The sequence below is a fragment of the Podarcis gaigeae genome (genome assembly GCF_964106915.1).
Source record: "Podarcis gaigeae genome assembly, chromosome: 5".
Lineage (NCBI taxonomy): Eukaryota > Metazoa > Chordata > Lepidosauria > Squamata > Lacertidae > Podarcis > Podarcis gaigeae.
The window spans coordinates 22,595,003-22,605,370 of record NC_139681.1 but is presented as its reverse complement, the minus strand read 5'-3'; the positions used below and the strand labels follow the sequence as shown (position 1 = coordinate 22,605,370).

Genomic DNA, 10,368 nt, shown 5'->3' with positions numbered 1-10,368 from the left:
TATGAGAAGAGAAGAGCATTGGGGGACCAGCCTTCAGAGACTCTGGCTTGAAAAAGCAGCAAGCCATTGCCACCCCCTGCCAGTGTAGACCAGCTTCATGCAGAAGAATGTCTGAGAAGTACCTCTTTACCAGAGGCCGGCACTTAGCTAATTAAAACTAGGAAGGCAGAAATGACACAAAGCAGGATGTTCTGCTCTAATTTACGGCTGTGCACAGGGATGATATTGTGTGAAACTCAAAGCTGAGCACGAAAAGCATCCCCGAGGAACACCTACTTATAGCGCAGAAGGCTGTGATGGGACCAATATGCTGGAATTGAATCATTGTCACAGATGCCGCCACACTGACATGAATGTGCAAGCGAGTCCTTCATTTGTTTACTTCTGCGGGCCAGAGACTTGGAGGGAAGGAGAAGGTAGCTTCCCTATTCACAATGCAGCCATTGCCTGTGCACACGTATGCATCTATTCAAATGTTGCAAGAAAACAATCAAAATCTTTTGCCCGGAGAGCTCCATTTAAGCAACATAAATATTATTGTTTTGTTTGTTTTACAGTCTTTCGAGGACACCTTTCTGGGTAATGCCCTTTCAAGATAGTTTGCATTATATAAAAATTGGAAAAGTCATCACTGCAATGTAAGATAAAAAGGTAAAAGCAGCCGCAACTAAGCAGATACTTAGCTTAACATCTAGAAGGCTGGCTCCCACACTCCCCCTCCCAGTCGCTTGAAAATTTCTGAGGGTCTTGGCAGACCACATAATGATGCTCTTTGTAATACACAGTGCTAGCTGCTAAAGTGCTATGCATATATATATATATATATGCATGCAGAATTCAAATTTTAATACAATAACATAGGTCAGATTCAGCATTCATCCTGCTTTGTGTTTGGATATTTTATTTATAAACCAATAACTCCCACTCTGACTCTTTCCCTTTCTCTAGTGTGCATTCTCTCTTAGCATCTTTTCCACTTTCTTGCTGCTCCCGCCATTAACATGTATTGACTCTTCACTCCTTTCAAATGCTTTGTCACCCTCTCATGGCCTTCCCCCATTTTGTCACCAGCCACGGTTACTTCTGATCTGCTGCACTCACCTTCCAGGCAGAGCATCAGGTTCTAATGATGACAGAGCAACTAGTTCAGCCACCATTCTTCTCTCACAAACATAGTTATGCTGCTATTGCACAGAGCTGTCACCATGAACCATGTGAATGAACCTCGTGGACCACCGGTGGTCCATGGTCCACCTTTGATCTAAAATGTTTCATCCCTAGAACCAGCAGCTAATCATGAATTGTTGTTGTTGGCACCCATCTGTTTTTAGAGACAATAGAGTCCACTTCTGGGGGTGACCTCAAACCGCTGTGCACAAAAATGACCTCTCTAGGGCACAAGCCTGGACAATTTGTACAGAGGTCGGTACAAAGGAAAGCAGAGGAATATGCTTGGGACCAGCTTGGCTGCAGAAACTGCCAAATGGAGGTGTACGAAGCGCCATCCAGCCAACATAGGGACTCTATTCCTGATTTTTGTAGGGTTTACTTCTTAGCCTTTCTTCTCCTGAAGATATCCTGCAAGGCAGTGGAGGTTTAGGACCAGGGTTTTCTTTCTCCTAGATGGGCTACCTTCCCAGGTTGATGAGCCCTATCTGCCCCTCACCTTCCTCTACAGCACATGCAGAAACTGCCTTCTTCAGACCCACTACTGTTCCTGTCCACTGGAGCCTGTCTTCACATGCAGGAGAAGTTCCAAACTCACGGACGGTTTGAGACCCTTCGGTTCCCCTCATCTGGTTTAGCTGGCTAATCAAAGCCATCCCCAGGGTGTAGCCATTGTTGCACACTGACAGCTTCTAACAGCAACAGGTGAGGGTTTAGGTGAGATTAGGTGACAGCTGAATGCAGGGTGGCAACCAAAGATGGACAAACGACCCCAGAAGGAGCACAACGTGTCCCCCACCAGAGGTACTAACCCTAACACCCCATGCAGTTGAAAATGATGTGTCTTCAAAGTCTACCAAAATTAGTGCTATCACTGGGTCTTCTTCCTAGATTGGTCCTTCCAGCTCCTCCACATTGCAGCTGTTGCCACAACCCATTCACTTTCCCCTCTCTCTGTGCCCAGTCTGCCCACCTGCCAGAGATAAAAAAAACCAAGGCCTGTAGAGGTTGCTGCTGTTTCTTCTTGATCCTCCCACTGCTTAGTCACTTGGGACTCAGCTACATTAGTCAAATTACAACATTATAAATGTGTTACAACACTGTGAAATCAGATGGCACTGTAGAGCTGAAATCACAACTCAGTGAAATTTTCCATTGTGAGCTTTAAAACGGTTGTTTTCAGAATGTTTTCAGAGTGTTTTGTTTTTTATAGCTGCGCAGATCTAGCCTTGGAAAAGGCAGGTGAAGGTAGTCTGAAGGAAGAGAAATTGGAAGCTCCAGGGATTGGCAGTGAGCTCCAGCTGGGATGTGGGCCTTGGGGGTGTCTAACAATGACACCATCTCTGAGTGTGCCTCTAATTTGAATTTGCATAAGAAGGTATCAGCTATCAAGTTTAGAATACCATAAGCTCCTACCTGTTTCCAATAGATTTTCATGTACTCTCAGTCTGAAATCCAGAACTAGTGTGGTGTAACAATCAAGGTATTAGGCTAAGACATAGAAGACTCAGGTTCAAATCATGCTATTGCTTGAGAGTCTGACCCAGAACATGTTTGCTGTCTCATATCTCAATATCCTCTGGGCATGAGAACTGAGGCGGTATATATTTGCTAGAAAGTTTACTTATGATAGTCAGGGCTGCAGGGCTTCCCCTGGAGGAGAATAGATCTTAGAAAGGAATGAACCAAAGGATCAAGGATCCATTCCCAAGCTTATAGATGATGGAATTAGACTGAACCATTCCACCAGTAGCAGACTTGGTTAAACCACTGTAGTTTTCAGACATATGCTGGTGTGACATTTCTCTCCTCTTGGCAGTAGCAATGATAATGGATTCCTAAAAATTGATTATTAAGATTCAGTAGCCACTTCCACTGTCAGCCAGGATTGTTTCAAAGTGGCTGCAATTTGTCATTAAGACATAGAGCATGATGAAAGAAATTATACATGGAGCTTTATTGCAAAATGGGAATTGCAGATAAGGTGGCCAAACTCACACAATTGTTAGAAATGGGAATAAACACATTTGACACTCTCAGCTGGGTTCTTATGAGTCAGAGGTGGGGTACCTTTGGTGGGGGGGCGCAATTTCCCCTTTCTGAATGTTTGGATGTTATTCTATGAGCCATATCGTATGACATCTGTTTGATGTTAAATTTTACAAAAGAAAGGAGGTAACCAGCCTTGGGGGATTAGGCACTTACCAATGTGTTTGTTTGTTTGTTTGTTTGTTTGTTTGTTTGTTTGTTTCCCACCCTTCAACCTAAGATCCCAGGATGGATTACACAATATAAAAACATTTTAAAACAACTTTAAGAAATGGAGAGCACAAAACAGTATCAGCTACAGTGTGCACAGTTATGATCTTCTTATAAATATTAATCTTAAAAATCTTAATTGTTATAGCACACCATTTAGCCTTTCCACACTGTTTTGGTTAACCTAGAATCTTCTTGCTTTAATATACCAGTCAGCATTGAAGAAAAATGAAAGTTCTCTGCTCATATTAATTCAAAGGGTTGGAGGGATTTTGGCTTCCTTAGCACCCAGAAAGCCACGGTGAGATTTCACCTCCTGTTCACTTCCAAAAAGAGCACACTGTTTGCCTTGAATTTTCGCAGGTCCTCCTATTATTATTTTGAGCACAAAGAACCAAAGGATGTTCAGTGCTGGGAGAAGTTAGCTGTCTGCTGATGGCAGACAGGCAGAAAGAGGAACTCAAACCATGTGGTGAGAAAACAAAACCCAACTGATTTATTTCAAGCACATGGTCCTCTAGCTCTAATAGCTACCCGAGGCTCTTAAAACAGCTCTGCATCTTACAAGAAGCAGATTTAAAGGATGGCTGTGCAATCTCACTTGGGGCATTTGCCATCCATTCTGTCCAACGGGAAGCATCATGCTGGGAATATTCTGCTCCCCCTTCTATCATTCCTCAGTAAATATCTGTAGGCTTTAATCCCACCTGAAAATGTTCAGATGTTTTGTCCAAGCAGAATCACCAGATTCACCTCAGATTTTACTGTAGGTGAAAATCCATGATAAACTCTCTACTGCCATATGAATTTGCCTGGGCTTTACCAACGGTGGCTGAGGCTCTGCTGTCTGTCCCATCTGCCTGTGAGTTTAGACAGCCTGGTATAAAGGACAGAGCCTTTTCAGTGGCAGCACCAAGACAATGGAAATCCCTGCTGGTGGAGCTCTATTATGCCCCCTCCTTATCTGTTTTCAGGTGACTTATGAAGACCTTTTCTTTTCAGGCTGCTTTGAGAGTACGATCTAGGTTTTCAATCCATTGCTGCTGACTTTGAAGTCCTCCTTGCTGTCTGCTTTAATCGTTTTAAACTGGGACTGCTATATATGTTCACATGTACTCTGCTTTTCTTATCTGAGGTATGAATAATAAACCAAGCTGAATTCAGCAACATGTTGACCCATTTCTAAGAAGGACTTACTGAAACGAGAATGGAAGTCACTGAAACCCTAACATTTGCCTATAGCAGAATACTGGACTAGATATGAAAGGGAGAGAGCTGTGGTCCTCCTAATGTCAGACTGCAACTCCCATGATTCCTGACCATTGCCCTGTTGGCTGGGGTTGGTGGGAGTTGGTGTCAGAGAAAATAATAATTTCATAAAACTGTATTTTCCATTTTTTCCATTTTCTTTTGAGTCTGTGGCCTGTCTAAACTCAAAGTCCTGTACCTGCCTTTTACAGTACAGAACTAGCTGCTTTTAGGTACTGGACATAATGAATGGCCATTCCAGAATACTAAAAAGAATAAACTGTTAGAATCTATGGTGGCTGTGGTATGCCTGAAAATAAAATCAGCTAGGCATGGCAATTGTGATTAATCTTGAATTGTTTTGTAGACACATGAAAGAGGACATTGGAAGCCTTTTAATGAACAGGAAAATTAGTCAAATAAAGAAAGACACCAAAAAATGGTTATATGTAATCACATGATATTATGATGAGGGCCAGTCTGAAGAGCCAATTGATTTAGATTGGTTCAGGATGATGACACCAGGTTTGCAACTATTAAGATTGCTGTGATCCTTTGATTGAAATGACATGTGCAATTTGGAATTGTATTAAAAACATTGCTTTGGATGTGGTTCTTTGCAGCCTCCTCCTTATTTCTGAGCCTGTCCCTATGCATATTTGTATTTCAATAAAGACCTATCTTTTCACTTGGAACCTGCACTTTTTACCTGTTCTAGCAAAGCTCTTCTATTCTTCAGGAAATGATGGAAGAATTTCCCAAAATACCCCAAAATATATTTTAAATGTCTGTACTCTTATTCCTGCTGCAGGTTTCATCTTCCTTGGATATTTTTTTTTTTAAGCATTACTTTTGAGTCATAAATAAACCTAACCAACCCTAAACCATTGCACGAACACCCAGTCACTGTGTGGAAGCAGAGATGAAGGCACTTGAATATTTTTCACTCCCTAACAGGCAAGAAAGCAGGTTCTCATTATTGAAGAGCTGGAAGCATACACTCTGGTAATACTCACCAGGGGCTCTGTAGCTAAGTAAGCAAAAGAATTACAGTTGCTAATCAATAAGAAAATAAATCTGGAAGGCCTGAAGACATGATATTTGAATAAAATAAAAAGTGTTTTATTTTGCCCTGGAGAGTAATAGTAAAATACTTTTCCTTTTGAAAAAGTTGATCTTACTCTCTCGAGGTGGCCACTGGACAGTAATTGTAATCCTCACCACAGGTAGGTAACAGAACACTAGCATTTTTCCTATATATCCATTATATGCATGTAGGAGTAATATTTGATCTTTTTGAACAGCATTACCCATGAGAGATTGTTCAGTTCATTATTTCTTCCCAACTATGCACCAGGTTTTTGTCTGGTGTTTCTCATGCTAATGATGATTAATAACTGTGAAAGATATTCATCTTTAATTATTTATCAATACAATGCCTGCCCTTGTGGAAAACATGCTAATATATTATTTCTCTTCTTTCAAACCAAGAGAAGTTTCATCATGGGGTAGGTAAACGTTTGAGATCTGAAGATCAAGGAAGCTGTAGGGGAATCTGCTACTTGAACTGGACATCTTGTGGGCCATGGCTGGGACTGAGCCTAGTGATCTCCCTGAAAATATGAATCCTTAGACTTTCCATTGAGCACAGAGAGTAATAGGGATTTAAGTAATCAGCTTCTGTGTATGGCATTCAATAGGAAGGCTCTAAACCAGCCTGATATAAGTACTAGGAATCTGGTCTTCAGCCATTGCCTGATCAACATAGTATGCTCCATATTCTACCCTCTGTTCCTCTTTTCTCACATTAGTTCAAGGCTTCAACTCCAGCAAAGGATGAAAAGGAGGTTGGGTTGAAAAATCTTCATCCCCCATCTTTATTTGAAGGTTACTCAAGACTAGGTTAGCTATGAGTTCTGCCCTACAGTTCTACATTTGAAAGGCTATCCAGTTCAAATCTGGTTGAGCAATAAAGAGTCATAAGAAGGTAGAGGGGGAACCTTGAAGTTGCCTTCAACAAATTGACATGGGCAGCAGATTGAGCAGTACACAGGTTTCAGTCTTCCCCGCTATGCTGAGCTGTATTGTGTTTCTATTTAGATTATAATTATTATTTCTAAATTCCCATCTATACATACAAAGATACATTTTAACTGGGCATGAGTTAAGTGGTAGCCTTACACAAGGCCCTAACAGGAGTAATAAACTGGGGGCTTAGTGTTCTATTCATATTGCGCTCAAATTTACGGAAAGAGCTGTGTTATCTTTGTTTCTAGCAAATATTCCATAAAGTTATTATAATACATCAGATTGAGTCTTATTAGTTTGAAATATACTGTATGGGGAAATCACTGAAGAGTCGCCCACCATGAAACTGGTGAATGGACACTATTGAAAACAGCCGCCACATATCTCTTGATCATTTCCCACTACTTTCTCTTGCTTGGCAATTATTGGTTCACACACAAACTCTCTTTATTGACTGCTCAACTTTTGAGAAATCTAAAAGTAAATACCTCAGAGAGGAGTCTTAGACCCTTGCTATCTCTAACACATTCTTTTAGCTGGGCCTAATTATTTCCGGTCTTTCCTTTATCTATGCCTCTTGTGACTCCTGCTGTTACTTTTTTTCTTTTGTGTTACTCACTGATGGGATTCTTCTATTCAATGTGTGTTCTTATTGGGAGGGAGGGGGAGAGAAAAGAACCTTTCTGAATGTTCACGGCACAAATGTTTTCTGCATGGAAATGTTCTCCAGACATTTTTTATGTGCTATTTAGTCTTTCCTGTGTTCAAGAGCAATTTTAAACCCTCTTGTTTGTACCCAGCTTGCTACACATACTGCATTAAATCCATCTCTCTGGTTCCATTGATTTAAAAAGCAGTTTGGGGACTAAGAAAGCACAGGTGCAGTCTTGGAAAGTTGTATGAGAACATTCTGCTGATGGTCCTTCTATTGGGGGATAAAAAAAATCTGTTCTTTCCATAGTATTGCTTCTAATGAAGAGGGGAAAGCATGACATGACAAGAAAATGTGGGAAGGGAAAAGAAATCTCTATGCTTCCATCTTTGGTTAGAGGATGAGATCAGGTGCGGAGAACATTTATTTAGTCTGAGGACCACATTCCCTTAGCGAGTAGCTCCTAGGAACCACATTCCAGTGATGGGTGTGGCCAAAGACAAAAGTGGGTGAAGCAATGTTCACTGACCCTTAGCTTTGTACAACAGGCTACATTCTAGCCAGGCAAAATTCAAAGGTATCTCCTCAAAACACATATCTCCATCCTTTCAAACAAGCAAGAGGCCTTATCACAGTTCAAAGACACATTCAAGCCAGAGAGCATGGAGCAGGAAAAGTGACGGGTGTTCCTGGTGAGTGGCCCATGGGTTCCATCGATAAATCTTAAGGCCCCCATTCATCCCCCAGGCAAGAGGTTTACTACCCCCGATCAAGAGAGAGCTGTGGATGTATTAGAAAAATCAATTATCGACAGCAAACTGGGGACCTGTCAAATGTCCAACTTGCAGCATTTTCTGCAGGACTTTTTTGTTTAAGAAGAAGAGTTTGGATTTGATATCCCACTTTATCACTACCTGAAGGAGTCTTAAAGCAGCTAACATTCTCCTTTCCCTTCCTCCCCCACAACAAACACTCTGTGAGGTGAGTGGGGCTGAGAGACTTCAAAGAAGTGTGACTAGCCCAAGGTCACCCAGCAGCCGCATATGGAGGAGCAGAGATGCGAACCCAGTTCACCAGATTACGAGTCTACCGCTCCTAACCACTACACCACACTGGCTCTCGTGTAGGCCCATTTAAGTGTAGGCCCTCCACTTTTCATTGGGACTATAGCACAAAAAACAACCTCCATACTCTAATAAAGAAAAAAGCTTTTTGAGAATCAATTCTTAAATGGTTAATAATAAGATATATTTCAGCTCCTCCGTTCCATCACATATCATATAACTAATGTATCTCAACAGGCCTTTTCCTAAGTTACCCAATCTCCAGTTATCCCTCTTCTGCTGGTGAGTCTTGACCACACTGGTGTCTCCTTTAATTTTTCACTCCTCTCTGTCCAGTCTGGTCCAGAATTCCATCTCATCTCCTCAAGCATATTCAACACAATGGTAGCTTCGTATGCAATACTGCTGAGCTTTAGCCTGACAGAATCATAAACAGAAGTGAAAACAAAAAAAAAAAAATCCTTCCAGTAGCACCTTAAAGACCAACTAAGTCAGTTCATGGTATGAGCTTTCGTGTGCATGCACACTTCTTCAGATACACTGAAACAGAAGTTTCCAGACCCTTCGATATAGTGAGAAGGTGGGGAGGGGTATTACTCAGAAGGGTGGTGGGAATGGGTGGTTGGCAGAAGTGGACACATTTAACTTAATTTAACTTAAACAGAAGTGGACACATTTAACTTAATTTGAAGCCACTTGGCTTCCCAAGTTTGATCCATGAGACTTTTAAGGACCACATGCTCTCTGGCTGAAAATTCAGCTTACTTGCTGATTTGTAATGAGTGTTGGCAAGCAGAAGGGGGGAAAGTGCTTCTTCACCTCGCCTCTGAATTTTAATGAAAAGGATTCAGCCTCAGGCTTATAGCCCTAAACAATTTTGTATAATGCAGAATAATATCTATTGTGTTGTAATAACTATGATACTTTCTTGGACAGAAATAACCATCTTTTGGAGCTTTTGAATACTCTAGGATAACCATCTTTTGGAGCTTTTGAATACTCTAGGAATTCCAGAATTCTGTGCCACAGTGTATTAGTGCGCTGAAAGGGGCTATAAAATGCACCTTGGAAAATTAAGCCACAGCACTTGGTGCACCTACCATTCTAAACACAATAGGGAGATCCATGAAGAATTTATTCTCTCTCTCTCTCTCTCTCTCTCTCTCTCTCTCTCTCTCTGCAAATCTAAAGGCACTGACATCATCCTGAGAGGGGAATACATTGGGATTCCTTGATTTAGACCACACTATAACTGAAAAGGGAGGACGCGGGTGGCGCTGTGGGTAAAAGCCTCAGCGCCTAGGGCTTGCCGATCGAAAGGTCGGTGGTTCGAATCCCCGCGGTGGGGTGCGCTCCCGTTGTTCGGTCCCAGTGCCTGCCAACCTAGCAGTTCGAAAGCACTCCCGGGTGCAAGTAGATAAATAGGGACCGCTTACTAGCGGGAAGGTAAACGGCGTTTCCGTGTGCGGCTCTGGCTCGCCAGAGCAGCGATGTCATGCTGGCCACGTGACCCAGAAGTGTCTCCGGACAGCGCCGGCCCCCGGCCTCTTGAGTGAGATGGGCGCACAACCCTAGAGTCTGTCAAGACTGGCCCTTACGGGCAGGGGTACCTTTACCTTTACAACTGAAAAGTGAGGGGGATTCCCACAAGCATCACTGTTTCCCACCCCTACATTATCCCATCCCTAATCCATGACTAATTGAACAAAGGAAAGGATAGGAGATAGGAATATAGGACATGCTTCAATAGGTTCTGTTATTCATTTACCCTTTCGTCTTTTTTTTCCCTTATTGTATTATCTCATAATATCTTATTTTGTACGCAGACATTTAAGCAACACAACAAGCCATAACATTAAGATGATAACAAACCATTCAAAAATTTACACATGTCCTCATTTCCAGGAGAGCAGCCACAACTGTTATGGCCTCATTGGATTTCAAATGATG

General features: G+C 42.0%; 1 long non-coding RNA gene across 3 annotated transcripts; it reads left to right on the top strand.

Moving 5' to 3' along the window:
* Positions 1 to 561: 561 nt before the first annotated feature.
* Positions 562 to 6,018, top strand: LOC310845877. Of its 3 annotated transcripts, XR_014565022.1 has the most exons (5): positions 562 to 651; positions 2,381 to 2,545; positions 3,790 to 3,898; positions 4,401 to 4,596; positions 5,532 to 6,018. It is a non-coding gene; the product is annotated as an uncharacterized lncRNA (long non-coding RNA). The 3 variants fall into 3 exon arrangements; XR_014565021.1 differs by lacking the exon at positions 2,381 to 2,545; XR_014565023.1 differs by lacking the exon at positions 562 to 651 and having other exon boundaries at positions 1,703 to 2,545.
* The last annotated feature ends 4,350 nt before the right edge of the window (positions 6,019 to 10,368 follow it).